At 40.5% G+C, this 27,582-nt stretch overlaps 1 protein-coding gene across 8 annotated transcripts in view; it reads right to left on the minus strand.

Moving 5' to 3' along the window:
- Positions 1-27,582, minus strand: part of APBB2 (amyloid beta precursor protein binding family B member 2) — a 165,728-nt gene that overhangs the window by 109,362 nt on the left and 28,784 nt on the right. For 6 of the 8 annotated variants that reach the window (XM_077782812.1, XM_077782817.1, XM_077782819.1 and 3 more), the window contains exon 2: positions 1,206-1,294. The exons of 1 other annotated variant lie outside the window; for it this stretch is intronic. The gene's annotated coding sequence lies outside the window, so the exon portion shown is untranslated. Of the gene's footprint in view, positions 1-1,205; positions 1,295-24,158; positions 24,270-27,582 lie in introns of all 8 variants that reach the window. One more of the 8 variants, XM_077782813.1, reaches the window with a different exon arrangement.

Below are 27,582 nucleotides of genomic sequence, written 5' to 3' on the forward strand. Positions count from 1 at the left end.
TCATAGTATCTTCTGTCATAGTATCTAGGTACTATGATAATATCTTCTCTCTGCATATTAACTAACCAGCTAAAGAGGAAACCTACAGGGTAAGAGTTTGCAGCTGTGCATCCCACAAGTAAAACAAGAACTTATGGCATGTGTAGGATGTGCTCAGTGGCTGACAAGGCTGGCATACAGCTGAAAGCTCTGCCAGGTCACCTCCATCCATTAGGACTGTACTGAGTAACACCCTCGTAAGGATCACAACAGCAAAAGCCCAAAAGGGTGCTGCTGCATTTCAGAAACTTGGAAGGGCAATACTGATGGAAAAATCTTCCTGCCTCTATCAGCAAACAGAACAGTCTCTCCACAGGGCTCTGCCAGCACAACTACTTGTATAGCACAGACAAAGAGTTATGCTTAGCCCAAGTCATCCAGCTAACAGCACTTGCTTTGTGGACAGACAGTTCCAGACTTCTCACATACCTGATTTCAGAAGATGAGAAACCCTGCTGGCATACAAGGTACTGGAAAATACATCCCCAGCCTGGTAAATTCATGTGAGAAGGAAGGGAAAGCCATGGTATCAGATGCTGCTGGGGAGCATGATAATCTCCATCTGGGAGATTAATTTGGGAGCACCAGATAATCTCTCCATACACGCAGCCTCAGCTGCAGTCACAAAGCTCTGTGGCTATGGGCCTCCTTCCCACCCCAAGACCCACAGAGAACCATGTGGATACATCACAGGAGATTGCACAGAACACTGATATCCAGCACAGGTGTCTGTATTAACAGACAGAATTGACGAAACCACAGAGGAACAGCATTACTGTGAAACACCTCTGCTGAGTACAGCTTTTTCCCACATGAGATGGCAGAGCAAGTTACAGCACAGCTAATCTGCAAAAATGGATACAGCAAGAACTCTTGCTGGAGTACTAGGAGAACTAGACTACCACTGTGCATGAATATCATGATAAACAATGTAAGTACTGCATAGAAATACAGGTACCTCCAGAGTCTACATAACCTCCAGTTCTGTGCAGTAGAAATACATATTTCAGTATGTATTTCTACTGCATAGATACAGGTACCTCCAGTTCTCGTTAACACTGAAGTGCTAAAACTTCAGTGTTTAAATTGTGAGACATGAAAGGTTCAGAAAGAGTGTCCCCACCCTAGAGGATCCAGGATCCATAGACATGGAGCAGGTTACTTACTCTTCCCAGCTCGTTGTGGGAAAGCCTGTACAAGAGCACCAAGCTCTGAAGAACCAGCACCTCTCAGGTCACTGCAGAAATCAGGCAAGCTGCAAAATGAAACCAAAACATATATTTTAATTTATGAAGAGTCAAGAGGGATTAATGAAAACTACTGAGTTTGCAAAGGTGCAGGATACAAGAAGCAGCAGCTGGACCCTGGGAATCAGAGCAGCACTGACAAATGACTGAGTAACCCAAGCAGCCACTTTTCAGTTTACATCCTTAAAGCCATCCACATTCTACAATATGCACACAGGAGAACTAAAAGCAGAAGAGAAAATCCATGGATCACAGTGCAGGGATCTTCCCAAACCTGGCAGGTGTCACTATCTGCTGCCAGACCATGGCAGCTCAGGTCTGTAAGATACACATTGCAAAGCATGTTTAAATTATCTCTCCACACTGCAACACAGAGCTGCAGTTTTCCCCTGCACAAACACTGAATATCATGAAGAAAATGGATCCAGATGATAGACACGAGCCCAAGTTATGAAAAAGCAGCAAGTGCTCAGTACACAATAAGTTCATGAAAAATCATGTTTTCAATTATGCTTGTGTTCAGTAGACATCAAGTATATAATTCATTTTTGCAATGTCTGTACACTGCATCACAGTCATTTCACACATGGCAAGTGGTTACATTAATGCTGTGGCATTTGGTACTGAAAAATATATATGTATTTTTCAGTACCAAATGCCACAAATATACCAAAATATATATAAAACCTCACACAATGAGGTCCTCCTCCCATCAAAAGATGCTCCAGTAGCAGCAATATATCTGTCAGTCAAACTATGTTCTAGGATTCAGGGTGGTGCTCAACTTTCTATTTGTTCCCCTATGTGGAGAAAATAAATATACAAGACCAAAGATACAAATCTCATCTGCTGTAGAGCTTATACAATTACTTTTTCTTTGTTAAAGCAAAAGCCAGGCTAAATCACACCAAAATATATTCCATTTTAAAGAGAGGCTTATATTTTTCTTTGTTCTAACAGAAATCCAAGAACTATAAATCTTAGAAAGTGCTGAGACAAAACAGATCATTTAAGAAAGCTAAATACATTCTTGCTAAAAAATATGTTTGTCTTTTGAAACTTGGAAATAGAACTTTTTTAAGATAGATTAAAAAGTAATTTTAAAATATAGTTTTTTTTAAAAAAGTAAAGAAAATATACTCACTTTATTTTCAATAATAAATTTTACTTAAAAATAAAGTCCTTTATGAAGAAAACATACCAATGCTCATTAAACTAATATTCTAACACAATTTAGCACATATGTGCACTTCTGTATCACATTATCAGGTTTCAGTATTCAAGAGGGCAGGGAAAAAAAAGAGGCAGAGAAAGAGAACACATGTGTTGTTAACACCTTCCTACCAGGAAAGCCAAGAAACCAGCAAGGTCTTGCTGAGATACATGGATTTATATAAACAAAATTTTCTGAGTCCCCAAACTTTTTCACAGGCTGAGCATACATGCCAGCTTTTCCAAATAATTTTAAAGGATTTCTTCCCAACATAATCAAAATTATGCATCTGTCTGTCGTGGCATTGTCTTATTTCTAATTAATTGTTTTCATCCTGTATATCAAACTTGTTCTAAACCACGCCTAGAGTAACTGCAACTGAATAAACTCCAAGATTATAAAATAATCTCAAACTCAAAATCTTTTTACTTCTGAAAGGAGACAGTTTTTTGACACAAACTAAGACAAGGTCCAGTTCTGAGATCAGAGGAAAGCCTGAAATACAAAATACAGGTCTCAAAGGTAGGAATGACCAGCCTCTTCAACAAAACAGCAAGCAGAAAATGGCAAAACAAAGTTCCATCAACAGATATTTGACCTCTGACCAAACAGGATCTTAACACTGATGGCATAAATTCCTGAAACTGTGCTGACACACACCCAACATTTTCTATTTCCCAGTTGAGAATCCACCATCCTGAGTATTTTTCCTTTCCTCTAAATGCTGCTGAAAATGTCCACTTCTCCACCCACATTTTCACCACATTGCCTGGCTTGAAAATTGGCAGACTTGAAAATAAAGAGAGGAATCTTTTTTCATCCTGTTTATAAATCTTCATATTTCAAGAAGGGCTCAGACAGCCAACAGTGGAGCCAGCTCAGCCTCCCAGACCTATTCAAGCAGGAATAACTCATTTAGGGCTTTATTAAAAGCAGCAAATTGAAAGGCAATAACATGCAGGCACTGATACCCTTGGTAGAGAAGCAATTAGCAAATGTTTAACGCCCACAGATGACGAAATAGTAAAATAACATGACCATTACTGAAATAAACAACTGGCTGGTTGAGGTAATAATAGGTGCAAGTTTAAAAAGTTAAATTGCCCTTATTTTCTTCTTTTGCAAAAATGGGGTGATAGCTACATATATTTGAAATGGGATTTCTGGGTACTTGGATTTCCATAGGACACCGACCTGCAATCTTGTCTTCACCTAGCCTAAGAATGAAGTGATGTCACAGAAGCCAGTGTGAAACCTGATCTTGAGCACATTACAGAATTTCAGCTAGAAATAATAAAACCAGACAACATCAGTCAGCATAGAAAAAAATAGGGATTTATTGGTCTTCCTGAGAAGCTAGAGCACAATATACTTTTGTACATGTCTCAAAACAGAGACAGACTTCTATCTGATAAGACTCCCCATGGATTTATAACGTTTAAACTCAGGCCAAATCTACTTTCTTGAGGTTAAGCAGGAATTTACCAACCTAGGAATCACTGCAGATTTTTCCTTCTTCCCCACTGCAGCTTGTGCCTGGTGGCTTTCTGCTAACAGCTAAGAAAGTAGCTGGTTTTACAGCTCTCCTTTCCAATTCCTTGTTATTGGTAAGGAACTTGAAAGTTCAGGTTAATACAAAAGAGGCAGGTTTCCAACCACCAAAATTCAGCTGAAGTCATTCAGTACCAAAATGAGTTCTATACTTTGGAAATTCTCCTGAAGTACAAACACTAGACAAACAGTGGATCGCTCAGCAATCGCAGAGTATTTTTCTTTTTGTCCTTAAATAATAAAGTAACCTGGCACCAGCAAGATCTTCAGATGTTTCTGTCAATGATGAATGAGGAACTCTGATTTAAATCTTAAATCTCACATCTAAAAACTGACATAAAAAATATTTATCTTTTCCCCTGCCCAATGGGCAACTGCTTCTCAGATGGGCTGCAGGAAAGAGCTGCCAGACTGGACCTGGGGGTGGCATATCTGTCCAGGGAGAGCAGCAGATAGTCTTTCACTTCTTCACATTGATGGCTCATTCTATATGGAAATAAATCTGTCTATTTGAATCAGGAAATACCAATTCTAAGAATTCTATCACTCTGGAGTACTCCTCCTGCATCCATTACAGTGATGGCTATATATTGCTATTGGACTGCAAACCTGTTTGTTGGGCAGGGTGAAAGGGTGTAAAAGTCAGTAGCAATCCAGTTGCTCTGGGAAAAATAACTACAGACTTCACAATTCCTGCACTTTTAGACTGAAAGAACAATTATGAACTCAGTTGTGAGACTGAGCATATTACATATGTACAGAATTCATCATAGAGAGCTGAGTGAACTGGTATCAGAACAAAACTTGTGACAGTTTTCATACTGCAGCTTCCTCTGTCCATGCACAGACATGCAGGCATGCCACATTCACATTATCAGACAGGGAGCTCTGCCTGAAATTGTCCTTTAAACAGGAATCCCAAGATCCTATATACCCCTCCATTAAATTTCACCTCTTCTTCCAATTTCTTAATAGAAGAAAGAAGTCATCCAATGTAACATCAATAATTAATAAGTACAGCATGGCCATCTATTTTAAGGATATATTTTTCTCTTTCCTTCTAGAAAGTACTTTAACAGTGTCAAACTTCAGTCCATCAGACAGCCTGCCAGTGAGCCTCATGCAACCACCCCAAGAACCTGGGCAGCTGGGGTTTGTTTCCAAAAGGAGAGAAGAAGACCTTCAATTTTTGTGAGGTTTCTAGGGGTTTTAGTCTGAAAATAGTCTAAAAATAAACAAACCTCAACAAAACAGCCTGACAACCATGGGGGACTCAACATAATGATGGCTAATAAAACTCATGGAACATGGGGTGGAGAAGAAGGCTGTTGTCACAACCCAAGAATTCCCCAACACTTTCAGCATCTACCTTTCTCTCCATCCTGCCTTCTTTGGCAGTAGTTTTTGCCAAATCCACAGAAAGAGGCATCAAACACACTAATTCACTTACTGTCCTACAAGGCCAAAAGGAAAATTGCATCACTTAGATGGTTTTACCTTCCAAAATTTCTGAAGGTCAGGAAGAAGCGTTTCTTTCACAACTAGTGGATAAAACACTGAAATGCACATGGCACTGTTTTATTTATGAACCCTGACAAGTCCAATGAAACTGAAACAGATTTGGTGTTCCACTACTGGCAGGAGGGGTCCCTCTCTTCCCCTTCCAGGTTAAAAATCATACTCTGGACGCCCTCCTGGAAAGGACAGGTGGAGGCCTCTGGTCCTCCTGGGACATGGGCAAGTGTCCTTTGCTCCCCACGATGAAGACTGACCAGGGTTCACTGCAGAGGAGACTGTGAGGAGGGAAAGTCTCAATATTTATGAAGGATACTCAGGTCTCTTCCATTCATTTTAGTGATTCTTTTATTTAAAAATATCCAAAGCAGATACTGAAATGTGGTTTTTGTTCTCCCTTTTAAGGTTTTGATCAGAAGGTGGCGCATGTGTGTGGGACTACAACATTTATGCTACTTTGGCCCAAAACTGTATTTTCATTTTAGCAAATCCTCCTCACCATTGCCTTCAAAACGCTTCTGCAGACCTTCATATTGCCAGTGACTGCTCCCAAACACCAGGGTATTACTTCAGTCCTCTGGCTGCATGACTTACTGCTTTTCCCAAGTCTTATTGTCTGCTGCACAGACACCAAGTCAGAAGAAAGCAAAGCACTGGGTGACACTGAAGCAGAATTAATCTTCAGCCTTGGAGTGGTTGACATCTCCCAGTGCACAGCACTGACTTTGGTTCACATGGTCCCATCATATTGCATGCTCCAAAAAGCCCACTTTGAATTGTGTTCTGCCACTAGTTACATACAAATCATACTACCTCACCATTAAAAGCTTTCATGGAAATACCCTACACTTACAGCCTGAGAGAATTGGTATTTTCACTAGTGAGTAATTCAGACTCCTAAGAGTAAACCAGACAGCCATGGCAAGGAGCTGTTCCAGAGAGACACATGCTACTCTGGTGTGAGGTCTCAGCACACATATATCCAACATGCAAAAGCCATTGGAACAGGGACAGCTTAGAAACATCCAGAACACAGCTCCAGCACTTCAGGGCCCTGCCTGAAGCAGGTTTGCAATGTGCTGAGCATCGTCCCAGCAGCACAACTAAGCCTTGTGTCCCCCTTTCTGTCCCTGAGTCCACTCCTCTCCAGCTTTCAGTATCATTGCAATCATGACTCACAACAAGAACCAGACAATTCCTGCTAATACAGAACTGTCTGAGCAAACACCTGGGCTGAGGCTGACAGTCTCCAGGCTGTTATGCCAAAAGCACAGCACGATCAGCACGGGTACGTTATCATCAACAGCAACTCTTCAATCAAGTACCACTGCAGCATATTTTCCCCCCAGCGGATGGCAATCAAGCCATATTTTCTGTTTCCTCATCTGCCCTGACCCAAATTTTAGAGCTCACAAAAGCCCAATACACAATCTGATGATAGCACTTCAGCAGCAAAACAAGTATGCTTTGAAAACACTTAAGCGGCTGAGTTTAGAAGAATTTTAAAAGCCTTAAAAGTGGAAATAAAAACTTGAATCAATATTTGAAAACAAAGCAGTCTGGCATTTCTCTCAAAAAATCTTATTCTTAGCATGAGGGGGTGCAGCACAACTAACCAAACAATTTTCAAGTATATTTTAGGAGTAACTTTCACACAGGCATCATATTTTGAAGAAGGAATTGAAAGCTAATATATGTGACAGAGACCAACCATGAGGGTTAGAAGCAACTAAAGATGCTCTTCCATAAGCTGCCTAGGGAGAAAAACATCTCCAAGTTACATGACTTCTTAGCAGACACACCATACTTGAGACCAGGTTTTATCTGTCACTTACAGACCTGTGGGTGATGAGTATTCAGGTCACACACACACCTCTTCTGCAGCAACCCACAGCACAACTATCCATGTGATAAACACCCACGGCACAGTAGAAGCTAGAGGCAATGAATAATGCAGGAGATCCAGTCACTCTACCACATCACATACCCATGGGATATGGAGGCAGCACTTCAACTTAAGTCATCCTTCCCCCTCCAGGGCGCAAGCATGCTCTTTAGTAATTCTCTCTTCACCTCAGGTTCTGCATATACATTAACAAGTCAAACCCAGCAAACCAGGACAAGCAGTTACAGAAGAAATAGGGACACAGAAAAGCAGTGCACCCTCTCACAAGATCATATTAAAATATCACATCATCTGCTCAGTTAAAGAGCTCCATAAACCAGGAACAGTTTCCCCAAAAACGTAGTCCTTTGTTGACACTTCCCAAGAGATGCACTTTCCTCACCATTAAGACAATAATTCTCAAAGCATTAGCTAAACTAAGATAAATTAAAACAGAGCCACACTCAGCCTTCACTTATAACTCTGCCTTAATGAAGACAGGTTATTAAATGTGCACTGCAAAGCTGAAAGAAAATCTGAATTTGCAAGTCACCTCCATAAAAGAAGGCACAAATTCTCCCAGTAAGTCACATAAGTTATTAATTCCTATTCTGAATACTATTACCACTGTATACCACTATTACCACTGTATACTTCTCTACAACCCTTCTTGATATTCTTCAGTACTTTCCACAGCTTATGCTGCACACAACAAAGTGCTCGATTTAGAGCATTCATGAGACCCATCACACCAGGGCAAGGCACAGAGACAACAGGTATCATGACACAAGGCACTTGGCAATGCCAGCTTGGCTTCTCTAGCACACTCTGCCTTTCAGTGTGCTGCTTAGTCAGCCACTGCCAGCACGGCTGGCCTTCACACAGCTTTTCCCTTACCTGGGCATCCACTCATACTGAAGATCTAATATGCCATTGGAAGGGCACATCTCTGTCTCACATCTGTGTTGTTGCATGCTATTTCTTGGACATTATTTTCATATACCAAAGAAAATCTGTATAGGAAAGCTGATGCAGCAAGAAAGCACACTGCATTCATTAATGCCCAGGCAGACTCTTAGATTGCATGCCTAAAATAACTGCAACAAAAAGAAAAAAGAGACAGAATAAAGTCTCATGTCTATCTCCAGTTTCAGTCATAATCAACTTTAATGATGCTGTTACAAGAACTCAGAATTTCAGCTTCAAAGCTAGCTAAAAGACAATAAAGAATTTCTAACTTCAACAACATGTACTAACAGAAATCATACTGATTCTGCACACCAGGGCAACATATTCAAAACTTTTTTCCTATATGTGCTCAGTTGTAAAAAAGGATCATCTTATCTTCCTTACAAGTCTCTCTGTCACTCTAGTTTGCTGTGGGACAAAATTTTTAAAAAAAATTTACAGCATTTTTTTGCCCCACGCTAGAAGACGTTTATGCAAGCCTTTGAAAGGTTTGGAATAGACCATTGCATACATGCTTAATAGAACAGGTTTGATAGCTACTTATAATAGTGATTCTGCCTTAATTCTATCTCCATCACCTCAAATATAACAACTGTTAAGAGTTTGGGGGCTTTTGGGTTGGCTTTTTGTTTGGTCTGTTTGTTTTTTTAACAAAACAGGATCAGATAGTACTACTTGGAATTATTTCTTGCTCAAAAGAACTAGTGGTTAACAGAAAAAAATCTTTAGTTACCTTTTTCCTTTATTAATCATCATTTATTGGTGAGCTGATTCACTATCTACAGTTGATCTCTTAAGTAAGTAAAATATTTTATCAGTTTTTTTTTCACTTAACATTAGTTCTAGTGCTATGCAGTATTTTCTCAAATCACTACCTCTTATAGGGAGCCCTGTTATCAGGTGCAATCACCTGATAAAAAGAATGAGATTAATTTTCCAATCATCTTCAAAAAACACTCACATTTTTCCTACTGTCTTAAAAACTCGTATGAGGCTAAAATTTCTTATCTAATTTATTTACTTCTACTGTTTTTACTGTCTTTTTTTTTTTTAACCAACTTGAGGCTTCTGACAGAAGAGATCCTGCAGTTTCTCCTGAGAAAAGAATAATTAACTATTCTAGAAACAACAGGATAAAATACTTTTTCCAGGGAAGAGAAATTGAAAAGATAGAAGATACAAACTTATCAGGTACAGAAAGGTCCAGAGAACCACTACTCAAAGAAAAAACTCAAAGAATGGCTGTCCCATAACAAGAACCAGAGAAGTAGGTCCTGTATCCTACATTTGCTTCCTTCATGGACCAATGAGTTCCCATTCTTCTCAGTACGACTCAAACTGCAGAACAGCATTAACTATGCCTCTACCAAAATATACCAAGTTTTCCTTTACCATCTTACTGGCTTCAAGAGTTTATTCCTCTGAGCTTAACCATATTCTACCCTGAAACATGCAAACATACTCTTAATTTATTTGAAAAATCTTTTCCAACAGTTGCAGACAAATCATCAAATCCAAACAACCACATGCCCCAAGACCACAATCAGCAATTCTTTAAAAAGATGTTAAAAAAAAAAAAGTAATTTCTCAGTAACAACTTCTGCTCATGTTTGATGACACCTCCAAGAACTACAATGCATGTCCACAAGTCTGATGTGGCATTTACTCATAAATACAAATCCAATATTGATTATGAAGCTTTTCCAAAAGACAACCACTTTAAAATAGAAAAGCAACAGTAACACTGCAGAACAATTATTACCTATATTGCTTTGCCCAAAATAAATTCATTTATGTTCTTTCCAAGGTCTTCACTCCTAAAGTTTTAAGACCTAGATTTTTATTAACAACTGTTGTGTTTCTATCTATTTTTTAAAATAAGCTCGTTTACAAAATACATAAGAAGCATCTATGTCTGTATTAAATCAACAAGGTTTTAAATTAATTTCCTTTGAATTGAAAGGAAATTTTCCTACAGGACATCTCACGCACTTAATTAAGCAGTCAAATGGTTTTATATTTATACATCATGTCAATAATAGAAAGTCAAACCACAGAAATTAATATTTCACTTCAATATTGCAGTCTTCAGTAAAATAGCCTGTACATTGCTAAATTATTTTCATTAAAAGACAGGAATGCCATCTCAGAGCAGACCTGATTTAAGCAGGTGTTACCAGATGCTCCAGAAGGAAGCAATAAAATTCCCTAATAATTCCTCACTAATAATATTGCCTTGCTCTAGCTCACTTAGATCCCTATAATTTCTGTCTATGAATTAAAACCTTTTATCATCTCTCTGTTTTATCTAAGGCCTCAATTCCAGAGAATTACATTGATTTTTTTTCTAATTTATGCAGAACCATCCATTTCAGTAAGACACCAAGGGGAGTCAAATATAACCACAATGAGAGGAATCTCATCTCTGAACACTGTGTGCTCAAATTGATTTTAAGACAGAATAAGAAGCAGGGGTTTTTCCCCCTAAAGACTGCCCTGGATGTGTATTGCAGTACTTTGTCCTAGCTTTTCAAGAATGCCAGCTATGTTTAGCATTTTGCTTGGAGGTACTGCAGGAATGTAGGGTCAGCAACAGCCACAGGTGGTCAAATTTACTCAAAACAGTTAAGTTAATCAGTACAGCAAAAAAATCTAACCCGTTGAAGAAATACAGCAGGACTGGATAGCTTCTAAAATGAGTACTGACAAAGGCTAGAAGCTGGCTTGGACAGGAGAGTTCTGGGGCTGTCTATGTATTGATCCTCTCTGGCTAAACAGTGACGAAAGATGTAAAGTATTATGAAATCAAAAAGAAGGTGCTCTACAACAAGAAGCAAAGTATATGATAGAACAAATTGAACTGAAATACTGATAAAGGTCTTGAGGAGGCCTGCAATAAATCAAAGGAAATTTAATGACCAAACTTAGACTGAGGTCTGTGTCACAACTGGAAAATAAAATTCAAAACTCTTTGTTGTTTAAAAATAATTTTCCACCAAGTCACCTCCAAGTGGAACTTGTTAGTGTTCAAGTGGAGAATTACAGCTCTAGGAAACAAAATCCCTGACCAGTCACACGCCATGGTTGAACCTAGACAGCTGAAATGGGACCACCTGAAAGTCAAAAACATTAAAATTCTATATCAGACCCTTCAAAACCTAAATGGCACCAGAAGTGGCTAGATAGTAGTATGTGAAGTAAGCATCTACAATCTCTTCTGAAGTCACAAATGACAAGAACAATAACCCCCATTTTATGACTCCAGTTTAGCCACCTGGGAAGCTGGTTATCCTCAGAGCTACTGAGGGAGAACTAGCAGCTTCAAGACTTCCTGTCAGAGATAAGAGTGTATATATGTGTATATACATATGTATAAGTATGCATGTGAATGGACACAGGCACACAATCTACATGCCTGCAAGACCAGCTAACTCAATTTAAAGTTAACTTATCCCCATAGTTAAAAGCAACAGTGAAATTTAGTATTATATTTAAGCTCAGTATAAATTTGAAATATGCAAAAACAAGAGCTAGAAGAGTCTTTAATTTTAAGCTGGCAGAACTTAAATAAGAATACAGCCCTGTACTAAACAAGTCAAACTCCATGTATGAACAGACAGTGCTCACAAGCAATCATTTTATGTACATTCAGCTGCAGAAAGTAAAAGTCAGAGTTGCTGTTTCACAGCCAGCAGAGTGATGGTAACTGTACAGTTTTACATCTACACTGATTTAAGCCGACTGTCCTTTTCAGCAGCACTTAGCCTTGAGACTGGCTCCACCTCCTCATCCCAGAGACATGTCACAAAGATGCATCTTCTTTGAGAGATTAGTTTTCAGCTGGGTCCTCAAATTAAACAGATTGAACAGGGGGCCACAGCTAGATTCAACAAGGCATGCTGTAATAGCTCGAAGAAGATGGATTGACACCCTTAAACAGTTGCTGTTAACAGCTTTTAAAACATTAATTTTGGAGCAGTCCAAAGTGATGTGAAACCATGCCCATAATCTTTCACCATGCCTCTAAATTTTGTTGAAAGATGTCACATCTGGCACATGTGACAGGTCAAGAGCACTGTCAGCACTAATGGTTTGGATGACACGTAACCAGTGTGCTCAGCTCTTCCCTGCCCACTCTTTTTTCAGTACTTAAAAATAGAAGAATAAAAAAATAATAAAGAAAGAAATTTAATTGGGGTAACATCAGAAGCTTACAGAAATCCGCACATCCTGATCTAATTTCAGCACAGCCAAATAGATCATCCTCATTCTCTGAAGGAGGATGAATAGCTGGCCCAGGGACAGACCTGCTCCTTGCAGCCTGGGAAAGAAAGGGAAGGGTGATCTCGGCATCGGCCACGCAAAAGCCCCCTCCAAGGATCTAGAAGTTTCTGACATTTACTGCCCACAGTAGCAAGCATTTTAAAAGAAATACCTTATGTCAGAAACATCAGCCAGGCTGGGCAATACCCAGGAGGAGTCCTGGGAGCTTCAGCAGACTCAGGAGACAGAGTACAACAAGCAGCAACCAGGTTTCACTTGGAGAAACATCACGCAAGTCCCCATACACTGCATACCTGGTCAGAGAAGCATTTACCTGACAGAGATGACAGTACCCCTGCAAATTGAAGTTTATGTAACAGTGGCAATAGTATTAGAGTAGAAACAAAGACAAAGCTTGAGAAAGCACCAATATTATAGTTCAAAGGCAGCTGAAGTTAAGAAAATATAACAAAAAACCAGGGAAGTGTTCTGCCACAAAGGTACTTTCAGTTGCAATAATTTAGGCATAATCTTAAATCAATGAAGAATGCTTTGGTGTAACTGAGAAGAAAACTTTGTTCATAGCAGTAATTAGCAGACAAAAACTGTTCCAAATGAAATCAGTGGAGCTAAGATTCTGTACCCTGTATTCATTATTAAGATCAGTGGGTTTTTTGCATTCCTTTTCAGTCACATATCCATTTAGCCAGAAATTCACAAAAACTTTAGACAAATTAATGTACAAACAAATAATTTATTAAAATAATTTCCCATAAAATATACCAAGACAGATATCTGTTTAAAAACCTGACTTGAGAGGATGCCTTAAAATTCTCAGTGTGTCCATGCTAGTCATCACCCACATCTGATCTCCTGGCATATTTATTGCCAATCATCTTTCCAGCTTATCCTGTTTCTTTTCTGTCTGTACTTTCAACAAGGAGCCTGTGAACTATCTTTTAAAGATAGTCTGCTAAAATAAATAAAAAGTCAAACCTATTTCTACTTAGCAAAAAAAAAAAAAAAAAAAAATCCATAATTACTATAGCACAGGCATGCTGCTGTATGTTTAAACCTTAACAAAGAGAATTAAAAAAAACCCCAAAAAACAGTTATTGCTATTCAGCAAGTATTCCTATGACACAGGTTTTCCTGGTCATCTTTTTGCAAGATCACTGTATTAAAGCAGCAGAGAATACTTTTAAGAGCTTACCACACTCAATGAAATATTACTCCAGAAGACAAAGTCCTAATTAGGGATACCAGTATGCAAAACTCACACTGCAGAGGTTCAGACCATTAGATTTCTACATCCTTCTTTGCTGGTCATCTCACAGGCACATGAGGACTTATGCTTAAACTTAACACAATTCTGATGTGGCTGGTACAGTCAGCAAAAACACAGCCTCCAAACTTAAGAGAATGGAGTAGCTAAGTTATGGCAGACCAGGCTGACTACAGTGCTGTAGTAACTGTGCCAATTCTGTGAATGCTGACAACCAGGAAAGAGACTGTGCTTTGTATAAGCTAAGTAAAGATTTCTATTATGATGGCTTAAATAAAACAGACCCCAAGAGAGGAAATAAATGTTACCCAAGTCATGTGGCATGTTTACTCTTCTCAAGTGCAGTAGACAGTGACCCTCCCAGACCGGAGACAGCATTTCCTTGCCAGGGTCATGTCCACTTCCCTCCTTGGTGAAAAACACTTTTAAATAATTTGAATTTTGCCACTGGCCTGGTTTCAGTGCATGTTCTGATTTCTTATTTGTAATTACTTATGCTTCTCAAAAATAGAGAGGCTATCAGGTAATAAAAAGTTAACCCAAACCATCTCCTCTCTTCCCTGATTCTGAGAAAGATCAATGCTGACAGTCAAAAAGACTTCTGAAGGCATAACTTCTAAAGAAAATTACAATACTCTTTTCACTCAAATTGGTATATTTTGTTCCAAAGACAGGTCTCTATGGGGGGACTGACACTGACTGGATGCCAGGTGCACACCAAAGCTATTCTATCACTGACCTCCTTAACAGCACAAGGGAGACAAAGGTCCAGGATCACGATATGGACAGGAGAGATCACTCACCAGTCCTCACCTCATCGTGGGCAGACATCCCTCACCTCATCATGGGCAAAACAACCTCCACTTGGGGAAATTGTAAATTATTGTCAATTAAATCAGATTAAGGAAATAAATCAAATGGAGAAAATAACATCAAATAACCAAACACCTTCCCCCAATCCCTCCCTTCTTCCCAGGCTTAACTTTACTCTTATTTTTTTCTACCTCCTTCCCACAGTTTTGCCAATGGACTGGGAATGTGGCCTGAAGTCAGGTCACCCCACGTTATCTCTGCTGCTCCTTCTTTCTCAGAGAAGGACTCCTCACATTCTTCCCCTGCCCCAACACATGGTCCCACCCACAGGAGACAACCCCAGAAACCTCTCCAGCCTGAGTCCTTCCAAGAGCTGCAGCTCTTCATGGGTTTCTGCTCACAGGGCACAGCCCTTCAGGCACAGGCTGCTTCAGCATGGTCCTTCACCAGGACCTAGTCCTGTCAACAATCCTGCTCCAGAGTGGGCTCCTCTCTCCACAGCACCACAGGTCCTGCCAGGAGCTTGTTCTAAATGGGCCTCCCATGAGGTCACAGCCTCCTTCCTCCTTCAGCCATCTACATGCTCCAGCATGGGGTCTTCCATGGCTGCAGGTGGATCTCTGCTCCACCATGGACTTCCATGGGCTGCAAGGGCACAGCTGCCTCACCATGGGCTGCAGAGGAATCTCTTCTCCAGCACCTGGAACACCTCCTCCCCCAACTTCTGCACTGACCTTGGTGTCTGCAGAGCTGCTACCAAATGGTAACATCTTCTCACTACTGGTAACATATGGTTTCCAGATTAATGGTAACACACATTCTCACTACTATCCTCTGCCTGCTACTGGTGCTGCAGAGTTTTTACACTCTTGTCTGCTATCCCGAAGGTACTACCACCACCACAGATGGACTCAGCCTTGGCCTGCGGTGGGTCCCTCTTGGAGCTGGCCGGCATTGTCTCTGTCACACACGGTGGAAGCTCCTGGCTTTGAATTAAAACCTCTTATCATCTCTCTGTTTTTTACCCCTGTAGCCCTCCACTACCAAAATCTTGCCATGTATACCCAATACATGCACACAGAGGCCCAAGGTACTGCCAGACCCCAGCAGCCCAGGCTGTGGCCAGTAACCACATCTGCCTTCTCCTGCCCTTTCTGAACTCCAGTGCCATCCAACAAGTGAGAAGCCAAATGTACTTACACTGCAGATAGTCTAACCAACTATTTTAAAACTTCATTCTTAAACAAAGGACATCTGCCTGTAAATACAAATACACAGCATAGCAGTCTGCTCTTTCCAAACATATGCTGCATTTTCTCCAGTTGAGAGGAAAGGGGTGGTTTTAAATAGTGACTAAAAATTTTGCTTACCATTCTCCATTCCAAAAGCAAAACTGTTGCTTTGCAATTAACATCAATTTTCTGATGCACAAAACAAGACCAATGGTAAAATTTAGGCCAATTTAGTCAAAGGTTGTCTTTACCTGACAAAGATACAAAATAACAAATATTTAGAACTCTATACTGCCTTTACATGCTTAGAACAAATGAACTTCCTTTAAAAAATAACTGTTTAAAACACTTTTCTTCTATGTTAGTGAGTAAATAACATCTAGAAACTGTATCTAAAGAAATCTTACACACACACACCCCGTTTCACTGTTGACATTCCCCATGACACAGACCAGCTTATTCACCAGTACATAGATACAACAGGGCCCTGTTGTGGATAATCAAGGTAAAGGTGGTAATCAAGTTTTATGTAAAAAGAAAAAAGCGATGGTGATTACTGAAGGAAATTAAACATAAGAACAGTTATTACAGTTGGGAAAAGATGGATATTTTAATGATTTTGAACAAGTGATTTTATTTCACCTGATCGTGGAAAGATCAGATCCTTCTTTTGCACTTAAAACCTGCTTCTCAACCCTCTATCTCCTGCTCAGAGATGTGCTTTTAGCAAGGATTATGTTGCCTTCATTTGCACAATAAGAGAGAACAACAGAAATTATAACAAACCTCAGACTCCTTAGGCTGAATCACTCCCACTCAAGTACAGTAAAAGCAAACACTTGCAACCATACAGCTGTATTAATTAGAATATAACTTCTGTAATACAAACATCTGTATTTATTTTTTTACCTATCAGTTGAACCAGCATCATTTACAAGATTTCTTTAAAATAAGCCATTGAAAAATCATAGCTGAGGCTAAACACAGAGTAACAGTACAGAGATCTAGGATTTTATTTCACTACTTACAAGGAGAAGGGCCTTATACAAATTGCTTAAGCTGATAGTAAGGTGATTTACAAACTGACTTAAAATCACAACCACCCCATGTAGTACCTGTGGCTTCTTGACAGATGTCTTAGAACAACTTGGAAGAGAGAATCTGTAACACCCTTTACAAGTGTATTAATAACTTGTTTTGATGCTTGGAGACCCTCAGTTGAGGTATAGCCTGTGCAAAAACACAGAGCTGGAGGAGTTCCATGACTTCCAAACTAGAGAACCATAGATCCAAAGAAGTGACAAACCAGTAAAGGAGACATGAAAAGACACAAAGAAAACCAAAGTGACCTATTACTCACAAATAAAACTATCTCAACAGTCAGAGAAGACTCAAGACTAACCATTCTTACGCCACAGCCCCCACAAGATAAGACCAGGAATTCAGCCAAACCTCCCCACACTATGCAGGCAAATTGAGTGAAGAACCTACTGTCACCTACTGCTGTAATTTAGCATCTTCTAATATTCTTAACTCCTAATTTCCAAGACAGTAGAGGCTTGCCAAAAGTCTGCAAAACATATCCAGAGCTACTGACAAAAGATAATACACAAGCACACATTATTACCAGTAGACCTCAGCTGCACAGTTATTTTGTGTTCTTATGGTTTCCTTAATTTCAGGCCCTTTATAACAAAACAAACAAAAAGCATCTACATAAAGATTGCTTGTTTTACGTGATAAACAAAGCAGCAATTTATGCTAGCTAATAGAAGAACAAATCTACCGTATAACTTCAACATTCCAAGGGATAAGAATAAGCAAGCAATAAATATCTCCATTTGAGTGAAGTCCAAAGTTAATATTAGAATAAATCTTAACTCACAGAAAACCCAAAGGTCTACAAATGGCCCTGACCTCACTGCATTTCTTCTAAAGCAATCCTTTTAGTTGCTCTGTTTGGTGGAATGCAGCTCTGAACAACAATAAATCTGAGGCTGAAGAATTTACAAAATACAAGGTAATGTATACATCTGAGTCAGTGACTGGACCATGTAAGAGTCAGAGATAGCCTTTCACATAACTACTGCACCAGCTCACTAGTGCTCAACATAGCAATCTAAAGGAGCAACTTCCCTCAGCAAGATGTCTCAAAACAGGGCAGGTTTAATCTTCACTCACATTGCTACACTGGCTGAGTTGTGAGCAAACATGCAGCTAACTAAGTTGACTGAGTTAGACTTAGACTGATCAATTGTTAAGGTGTCATGAATCACACTTTCCCCATAGCAGCTACAGGAGAAGTTGCTTGTTGTCTTACAGGAATAACCCAGTTCTTACACGACAATACCTGCAATTACTAAATAATGATCAATGTTGATAGTTGAACAACTATCTACTTGTACAGGCTTTTCAAAAGCATCTAACACTGATACAAAGCCCTGTGAAAGGATAACTCTTCCATGAAGAAAGTGAAAGGCCTGAGCTCATGCACATGTTGTTCTCTCTGGAGATGCTGCTTCTGTAGTATTCCACTTCCAGGCCCAGCTATCAAAAGAGCTGTCAGTGTGATGACTGATTTAACCCCCACACCAGCTGCAGCTGTCTTCCACAGCACAGGAGCTTTATACTGCTGATGCTTATGCTAGGGAAGTATTAGAAACATTTATTCTTGCTTTGCAGCATTTTCTTTTCTGACAGATTTCTGATGTCTGCAAAAACCCAAGGCCAAACTAGTGTCAAAGGTCCTTAAGCCAGCAGTGGCACAGAATGAACAAGAAAATTGCACCATGCAATCACAACAGGATAATTAGTATATATCTACTTTGTCAAAGGAACACAAACAGGGTGAGTAAAATACGTTCAGTAACCATTTGCTGCTGGAGGTTCTGTTAGAGGCAAGAAGCAATTTCTCACAGCACTGTCTCTTGGAGCATGCTGCAGGGATCAGCTGCTTCCTCATCACCTCTGAAAGGAAACTCAGAGGATTAACACCTCTGGGAATTCACACCCACAACACAGGCATAAAACAAGCAATATCTGATTTAGGCAGAGATCAGGAACAACAGCAATGGTGATATGCACAGCAAAATATTAAGGATTCAAGAGTAGAAAGCTGTATTTTTATCTTCTATGAAGATGAATGGAGATGAATACCCACTAGTGCATTTCATGCCTCTCTTCATTTTGGGTAATTCCAGCTGGCAAGATAGATCTCTTCCCTATTGCAATAAAGTCTTGATGTTTCTGAAAAAACACAACCCAAGGCACCAAAAATCCAACATCACTGTGCCCTGTGAAACAATAGAACTACACAAGTTTTGCTCCTCTGCAACAAATAGGTCCTTCTCCCCTTTTCTTAGAAATGCTTTAGTTTGGATTTCTAGACAGCTTCTGTTCAGCAGGTTTCCCACTCACCCACTCACCAGATGGCTCAGGCCATCCTGAGCCTCCCTGACCACAGGAAGCTCAGGGCAACCTTTTCTCTCACACCTCCTGATCTTCCTGAGCCTGGTTTGGCACCCTTTCAAGCAGCCTCCACAGGGAGTAGAGTGAATCTAAGCATGTATATAACTCACACTTGGTGTTATATAAAATCAAGCCACAGCGTTGGCTGAAACAAGAGGGCAAGGCCACATCATACAACATGCGGGGGGAAAGAAATCCCACAAAACAAACTCAAAGAATAAGGATTGCCTCCTCCACTAGTAATTCACTGGCTCAGCTGTAACATTAATTTTCATTTCATTTTTATTTTCAATTTACTCAGATCTATTTGGCTAAAAGGATGCTCTTCTGTTTATACGAACTCTTCTCCCAGTGTACCCAAACAGCTGAAGCTCTTTTTCAAGTGCTCCAAACTTGATGGATTACATACAGCTGCAAGGCTGCAAAGCTGGGTGATTTCACTTTACACTACAAGTTGTGGCAATTAAAAAATAAACAAATACAGAAATAAGTAGTATTGTTTCTCTGAAAGCTGCATAACTCCACCTCCCCATTCAACACCACACTAAGGCACATCCTGTGTACTTGGACATGGCTTGTGAGTACTGCCCAGTATCACACTGACCTTCCCTGCCAGAAGCTGGGGACTTCTAACATTTTCTCCTTATTTTCCAGTCTCCAATCTAGCAATTCTGTGCTGTTCTGTGAATCTCTGTTCCTTTGAAAAAGGGGAACAGAGTAGAGATAATAGCTAAAGCTGTCAAGCACCAGATATAAATCAGAAATCAAAAAAGCATACTATTAGTTTGCAGCTGAAATAGTTTCCATTGCAATTAAGTATATTTCAAGCTACATATATTTGTGCACTGAACTATAATTACTTGGGTAACTTATATACAACACAACTCTAGTGTTTTATGTAAATTCAACTTTTCTTTATAATATTAGTGAGAACTTCCTTCAATTTTGATGAGTTAGTACAGGAAAAGAAATGCAATGCCATATTAGCACAAATCTAAGGAAAGGATTGCTTAGCTAAAATTCCACCATTTACTGGTTTTGCAAGCATCTAAAAACACAGCCAACAGTCACCAGAATTGCTGAATATGGGTTTTTAGAAAGTGGGACACACAAAAAGAGCAAAATTGCAGATCCATCAAAAAAATCACTTTGAGTTCAGGTCAGCTTCTTATCACAAAGATTTTTCAAAATTACTACTGAAATAACTATTTCTTTTTTGGCAGGACATCAAGAAAAAAAGACTTGAAACATCAAAAAAAAGCCTATTAAATATGTCCCCCAGATACTTTTGACCTCAAAAGGAAATGGTCTCAGCCATGTGAATGACTCCTCACTGTGTTGCTCCTCCTCACTTCCAGAGGCACATTCAGGCAGCCCTCCATAGGAAGCGATGTGGTTTCCCTATGGAGGCACCTCAGGCTAAGCACATTGCTCAGATTAGAGTGGCACAAAGGCGAAGCACCTTCCGTGGTCATTTCTGCACCATGCAGAGCACAGAGCTGAAGGACAGCAACAGACAAGCACCAAATAATGTCACTGAGGAAGAAGAGCGGACCTCTAAACCCTGCTCTCATGGAGCCTCGTCCCATTCATTAAAACAGTATCCACGTGTTCCGGACAAATACCACAAAACCAAGTTCTGCAAAAGCCTCAGCACACACCCAGATAGAAATGCCAACCACCTCATCCAGCCACAGCTGCTGGGGCCAGGTGAGAAAAAGGAGTGGTGAGAAAGAGGGGGAAAAAAAAGAAAAATTCAAGAAATCAACACTAACTTCCCCATCCATAATTGATGCCTAGTTTTCTCCAAACCTGCACCAGGATTTTGGAATACCAACACCCAAAAAAGTGGTGCACAGAATGATCCAGTCCAGAATGTGATGTACACATGGGAACTGTATTTGGATTAATTACCAAAGACCAGTAGATCTAACTTAGAAACTTGAAAGAGCACAGCATCTCAGCCATATAGCCACATTGCTGAGGGAGCTGTTGGAAAGCCCTACCAGCTCTGATTTTCCCACAGACCCCCCAGTTTGCACATGCACCACGTAGTGCAGATTTTGGTTTCACTAAGCTGCATACTGATGTAAGGCCATGACTTGGTGACCTGGCTATTTTGCTTCTTCAAGTCAGTTTTTTACTTATCACCAAAAAAAAAAAAAATCTCTTCTTTGTAAAAATGCATAGCATTTTTATTCCTGTTCTAATTCAAAACCAACAGCAGATGGAAACTCATTTAAAATTCTTACATCTTTCTGCAAGGAAGCTACTACTACCAGCTAAGCAGCCCCAGGAAAAAAAAAGTAAGTTAAGAAAAAGAACCAGCAATGGACTATGAAAGTGATTTACATTATATAAGGTGAGTGAATACAGAAGAAAACTGATCAACCAGAATGACTTCTTCAAAAATAATGTCTCACTATTTACTTTGAAAACAATGTAAACGCCTGAAAACACCATCAAGTCCCACCAGGTATGAAATGCATAATACATGTTCCTAAGGATAGTGGAGGAAACCTGGAGTAGTTTTACTCTGCAACAGATCTCAGCTCCTAAAAAGATATAAGGCCGCAAACTGACTTGGTGTGTGTCAGACCATGCCAGTTGTAGAGGACAGAGACACACAAAAAACCATCTCACCTCCATTCCCCACCCTCAGGCTACGCAACAAGCTGAGTGAGAAAGCCAGACCAGGAGAGAGAATGAGACATCTTGTTGCTTCCTGAGTTTCTGGCTGTAGCTTTAAGGTGGCTGCTCTGCATGTCACCGGGTCACATTTCTTGCTGGAATAATAGGAACAGTTCTGTAGGTGACTCATTCATAATTCATAAAGTCTTAAGTATTTTGCAGCTCTCACCATGAATGCAGAGCAGCATTTTCTAATCTCATTTACCATAGCCAGTCTCAACAACAAACTGATATCAAAAATCAGTAACAGAAAAGTTTTCTGATACTGAGAATACTTTGCAAATAGTACGAATACAGCACTTATATAGCAATCTTATTCAGAATGTGTGCAGTGGCCCTTAGCCCTTACAGATCAGTCACTACAGAAATCTGAACAATGGTATGTCTTTTTAAGAAAGTAAGAGCTGTTAAAGTGTATATTTATACTATTTGCAGAGCATTCTTTATTTAGATTTCTATGGTAACCAGTAAGTAAGAGGACTGCAGTTCATATTTTGAATTTTTTCATTCCCCATAGTCCAAACTAGCAGAAGTACTACAACCTTTTTTCAAGAAAGAAAAAGCAACAAGCAAACATTTTATGGACTCAGAGCCAAGTCTTTCATATTAACTTGAGGTGGAGTTCTCTGAAGTAGCAACAAACAAATAATTCATTTAAGTTATCCTTTTTAAAGTAATTTAGTAACAAAACCAGTCCAGTATGCATCACCCGCCAGGCAAAACTTGTGACAACTGGATTTCTGCTGTTACATCATTTCATCTGTCAAAATGCAACCACTGAAGCAACAAGCAAGTTTGTTCTCCCTCTGTCACATAAAGAATCAGGGACCACATACATTGTGAGAACCAGTACCTGCTGCAGGGGTACTGTACTGTTAACACGGGAGGAAGCATGCTCACTATTAAACCACACCAATTTAATTTGAAAAGTGGGCCAGAGAATGTACTGCAGCCCACACTCATCCTACACCTCCAGAACAGACTATAGCCAGGCTGGTCCAACAGCAAATTGTGCTTGCTGTAAACACTACAGGGCCAGCATGAGTAGCACCAGCTCCCGCACCCACACTGCCTGGTTATGGGTTTTCCCATCAAGTTCTCCTACTTATATTTTGGGACAATAAAACATCAGGAAAAGGAATATAATTGCTCTGTTTTGCAAATAATCAGAACTCAAAATTATTATTTATTTCTTTTGAGGTGGGGACTGCAAAGCAGGAAAAAAATCTACGTCTCATCCAAAATATAAGGTATGTCCATTTCAACATCAAAATTATATGTATTCTCAGGTATTCACTTCCTTCCCTTTGTTAGTCTTGATTTCTGAAGAGAATGCCAGCCCCAGACACTAGTCAGTTAGCTCAAAATATCCATGAGTAATTTCCAAAACCCTCAGAGAAATTAATCCACTGGCAATGACAAATGATTTTTACAGAATATTCCTCTCCCACATTCCACATCTGGCCACTCTCTTCCAAGCATTTTGGTTGTCAGAGATGGGTACCATACCCCCTACCTTCTGAAATCTCATGGGCAAGTCTGGAGCAAGTGCTCCCCAGCAAGCCCATTTTGGCCCAGTGCATTGAGTTAAGTTTTTGGGAATTGTGACTTATCCCTCAACAAAAGCTATTTTTATCAAGGAAAGAGGAAATCCTGTCCCCATCTCCTGTGAGTTTTGTTATACATCCACAATTCCCAAGTGAAACTGCACAGGACTTTGAGAACTACAGCATTCTGGCAAGAGCACTGAGGGTTTAGTCATGAGACAGCCCAAAACTGCCTAGAGGAAAGCAATCACTGAACGCAGCCCAGCAGGAGCTCTCCATGACCACGTTCCTTTCCCACTACCCAGAAGCCAGACAGATGGCCAGGCAGCAGCAGATGACAGCCAAGGCAATCACTCTGCACCTACCTAGGGTCACCAGTGAGGACCATTTAAAAGCCACCATTTGCCAAACCTGTTTAGCACAAGACAAAAGACACCTACCAGCAGTGCTTGACCAGCACGGGCCAGTCTGCGCTCAGCAACACTTGCGATGGGACAAGCAGGACGTCGTCAGCAGCCTCACAGCACAGCCCTCCTTGCCCTCATTGCTGCCTGAAAAGCACAGAGAAGATGGCAGAGGCACTCCAACTACCCAAAATATCCTTTCTAACTGAGAGCCAGGCACTCTGCAGCTTGGACAACTCGCAGAGCCAAAATTAAAGAGCAGGGAAGCACTGGGGAAAGTACACTTTTACTACTAGAGCCCCATGAATGGGCACCGTTTTGCCTGGTTCCCCCAGGGGCCTGTAAGCACCAGCCACTTGATCCCTCTCACCAACTTCTCCCACCCCCCAAAATGGTGGTGCCTGAGCACAAACAGAGGCATCCTGTTTTAGCATACCACTTCATGGCAAGAGCAACGGTAGGCAATAGTAAAAAAAATTAAAGAGAACAGAAGTTCTGTGGAACAGAAAGCACCTTCAAAGCCCCTAGTTTCACTGGGTGCAGAAGCCATTGAATGAGCACTCAGTTTCACTAAAATTACTCCAGACTAGTAAAGCATAACATTACACAGGGTAATAAATTTGAAAAACAAGAGCTTGTTAGATACAGTAGAACAGGAATTTTCTACCTGTGGCTTATATCCCTCCCTTGATCTAATAAATCCCATTAATTTCAACATCACTGAAGGAATACAGAGTACTTCATCTTCTCCCCCATGGTCCTATCTAATGTAACTAACCAGTTCAAAAAGGGAGAAGTTACAATTGCCTCCCAAGCGATGTGTCAGCCAGAGGCAGGCTCCTTGCCAACAAAAACTGCAGCATGTTCATCTCTGCACCTCCACATCAAGCCTCCTAAAAAACACTCACCACAGCAAATCTTGCCTTAGAAACTTCTTAGTATGAGCTATGCTAAAGTATCTGTATTCTGCAAAGTGCACTGCAAAGGTCTCAAATATTTCCTCACTCTGTGCTTGCACATGTTAACTCATGTAAGTCATATAATCATAGAATATCCTGAGCTGGAAGAGACCTACAAGGATTATTGGAATTCAACTCCTGGCCCTGCACAGGACAACCCCAACAATCACATCATGTGCCTGAGAGCATTGTCCAAACATTTCTTGAACTTTGTCAAGCTCGGTGGTGTGACCACTTCTCTGGGGAGCCTGTTCCAATGGTCAACCACCCTCACCAACCTTCTCCTAATATCCCATCTAAACATCTCTTGGTTCTGCTTGATGCCATTCCCTCAGGTCCTATTGTTGGTCACCAGAGAAAATGTTCAGCACCTGTTCCTCTGCCCCCCTGCATGAGGAAGCTGTAGATCTCAGTCTCCTGCAAGAACAAACCAAGTGGCTTTGGCTGGTCCTCACATAGACCTCCCCTTTAGACACTTCATCATCTTTATGGCCCTTCTTTGAGCTCTCTAACAGCTTTACATCCTCCTGTGACAACCGACACAGCAGTCAAGGTGAGACTGCACCAGTGCAGACAAGAGCAGGACAATCCCCTCCCTTGTCTGGCTGGTGATGCTGTATACACTCCAGAACACAATTGGCCTTCTGGCTGCCAGGGCACACTGGTGACTTAATGTCATGTTTTAAAGAACCACAACTCACCATTTAGTTGGTACACTAGCACATTCTCTTCAGAGAAGCCACTCTGAAGCATCCCCGTGTATTCAACCAGTCCTGTGCTTGGCTACACTAGCTTAAAAATGCACCTCCTGTGTACTCACCATGCTGCACGCTGACTAAGGTCTAGGGAGGGATAGTCACTGTAGCCAGCTAATTCCTTTTTGTACTTATAGAGTGATTCCCAACCTGACTCCATGGCCTTTGCTACTGCATCTTCACAAAACACACCATGAATGACCAGCTCTATTCATCCCATATTTAATGACTAGACCCAGACTGTCCCTGCTGGAGCTCAGAAACAGCAGGAGAAGCAAGTAGATCAGGAACTGAAAGAAGCACCCAGACGCTTTTTAAGAAAAAAAATAAAAATACATACATATATATATATATATATATATATATATATATATATATATACACATATATATACACATATCACACACACATACACCCATATGCTGACTTACACTTTGATCCAAAACACACAAGCCACCAGCAGCCATCACATAGTGAAGGAAACAGCTGCTTCTAGACATTGATACCCCACCTCAGCAAGAACAGTCCCAAGGACAAGAATCAAGAGTAGTTTAGACTGCACTGTTGGATTGCACACCTTTGTTTTTTATTATAAACAGCAATGCTTTGTTTTGTGAAAACACAGACCAATTTCCATCGCAAGAATGACAGGAATCCTCCACAGCATCCTTCTCACTAATAAGGCAGAATCACCCTGTGTGAGGCCACCCAAAACAGCACTGTTGAGCTATGGGACGCTGGGCAGGTCCAACCACATTAATACTGCCTCGCTCTGTCTGAGTAGAGCAAGCTGAACCCAGCTGTAGATGGCTGTGGCCTCCCAACGTCACAGCAGGAGCAAGGTCACTGCCACAGCAACACAAGAGTCCGGACGGAATCTCCCTGCTTTCAGCCCGTGCTCCAGACTTCACCATCACAGTTTCCTTCACTAACTAAACACATGCATGTCAGTAAAGTGTCTTGAGCAGTTCACCATCATACACAAATGTTCCAAACAGAGTGGGGGGAAACCCAGTCCTTTTTGGTTCATTCAATTACAAGCCAGCCTCCTGCTACTCACAATACTGCAGCGGTACTCCTGTGCAAGGGCACTTGCTTTTGAACACCAAAGGTGAGGTGATGGAGGAAAAACACTCCACAAATCCATAATAGTTTTTCTCCACAGATAGGAAGCACAGAAACAAAGAAATCATCATAAGAGAAAACACTGTAACATGCATTGGAAAAAAAAACCAAAACCAAAACCAACCAACCAACCAAACAAAGAAAACTAAAGAAAACCAGAAAAAATGGACTGAATGGCCCAGCTGTCATCCTGGCCACCCTGAGGTTCTGCCATGCTGGCAGGCAGCACTGTAATCCACAGGGGCTGCTACTGAAGGAATGCAGCCAGCACAGAGCAAAATGCTCAGAAGAGCAAGGGAATAAGGAGGCAGGACTTCAGATAGCTTTTGCTCTAAATGTTTCTAAAAGGACTAAGGTATTTAAAACAACTCTCTTCTCTTCCGTTTGCAGTATATTTTATCTAGATTTTTAATTTGTTTTGATCAAGCTCATGCTCCTTCTGTTCAAACAAGTAATCCAACAACTTGATATGTGAACCAGTCAATACTCCTTTTAACATGGAGTTCATATGTCACTGATAAGCAGTTGCTTAGGATGCAGAAACACATTGAAAATCCCTGTGCAGCTCCTGTGGCTCTACATAATAAAGGGCACAAAACCTTCCTGGAAAAATATCTCTAG

Source organism: Lonchura striata, chromosome 4, assembly GCF_046129695.1.
Source record: "Lonchura striata isolate bLonStr1 chromosome 4, bLonStr1.mat, whole genome shotgun sequence".
NCBI classification, from domain to species: domain Eukaryota; kingdom Metazoa; phylum Chordata; class Aves; order Passeriformes; family Estrildidae; genus Lonchura; species Lonchura striata.